Source organism: Emiliania huxleyi (genome assembly GCF_000372725.1).
Source record: "Emiliania huxleyi CCMP1516 unplaced genomic scaffold EMIHUscaffold_356, whole genome shotgun sequence".
Taxonomy (NCBI): Eukaryota; Haptophyta; order Isochrysidales; family Noelaerhabdaceae; genus Emiliania; species Emiliania huxleyi.
Window position 1 is genome coordinate 93,818 of NW_005199305.1, and position 1,406 is coordinate 95,223.

Consider the following 1,406-nt stretch of genomic DNA (forward strand, 5'->3'; position numbering starts at 1 on the left):
GCGAAGTGGAGAGGTGGGTCAGGCGCGAGCGGGCAGCTCTCCAGCGAGGGACTCGAATGGTGCCCTCAAGTGCCGATGTGCGGACACAGTCGCTCCTAGGTGCAGTCGGATCCAATGGGGGGCAAGCAACGGATCTCAGGCAATCTCGGCGGATCTGGGCGGATCTCGGCGGATCTCGGCGGATCTCGGCGGATCTCGGCTGATCTCGGCTGATCTCGGCTGATCTCGGCTGATCTCGGCTGATCTCGGCGGATCTCGAGGCTGGCCTGCAGGTGGGTCATCCGAAGGACACCGCGCAGCGAGTCGGGCGTGTTTGCGTCCTTGATTAGGGCGGCGAGGCCCTCTGGCCACGCGCCCATGCTCTCCTTGTACTTGACCGCCTGGAAGAGCGTGTTGGCGAGGTTCGAGTCGTTCTCGTAGAAGCCTTCTGGCCGCGAGTACAGCGGCAGCAGCCGCCGCTTGAGAAGCCGCTCCACAAAGCCGTCGAGCGCGCGGATGCCCGCCGCTGCCGCCAGCTCCCGAACCTCGTCCCACTCGCGGCTGCCCACCTCGCGGCTGACGGAGAGGAGCATGTCGGCGCAGACCTGCAGCACGAGCTTCGACGGGTGCACGCGCCCCTCGCCGCTCTCCTGCCTCGCGATGAGCAGCTCGTTCCGCCGCTCCTCCAGCGCGCCGTCGAGCTCGCTCCGCGCGCGCTGCGCCTCGCCGCCCTCGATCAGGTCGCGGCCCGACTTGCGCGTGTGGTGCACGCGGCGCAAGATCGTGTACGAGCGGCGCGCGAGCTGGACGTACCTATCCGAGGTCGCGCGAGGTCGCGCGAGATCGCGCGAGATTGCGCGAGATTGCGCGAGATTGCAGGACGTACCGGTAGCCGCGGGAGAGGAGGACGAGGGCGGGCGAGGAGGTGTGGACGGCGCGCTCCGACGCGGTGGGGTGCTTGACGAGCAACAGGTACGACTCGACGCCGAGGGCAAAGGTGAGGATGAGAAGGTCGAGCACGGTCCACAGGCGGAAGGAGCGGGAGGTGCGGAGCAGTAGCGGGCCGAGCGCCGCGGAGACGAGGAGCGACTCGGCGAGGAAGGTAACGATGGAGAGCATGGAGATGACTGTGACTGCGAGCATGGCGGCGGCAAACGCGCCGTACCCGCTCTCGCTGCAGCTCGGCTCCGGCTCGACGTCGCTCGTGGTGGTGGTGCTTGTGATGACGCCGTCGTCTATGACGGTGACTGTGCTGCTGTTGGCGGGACAGCTGGCGAGCGCCTTGATGTTTCCAACCGAGGCGTGTCACATGCACCGTCCGCTTGTTGCAGTTGCTTTCTAGCGCTGGCTCTCCCCTCCTGGTGGACGACCACAGTCTGCCACGAGGGACCGGATGTGGGCGAGGTCTGGCCAAGACCTGAAGGGTC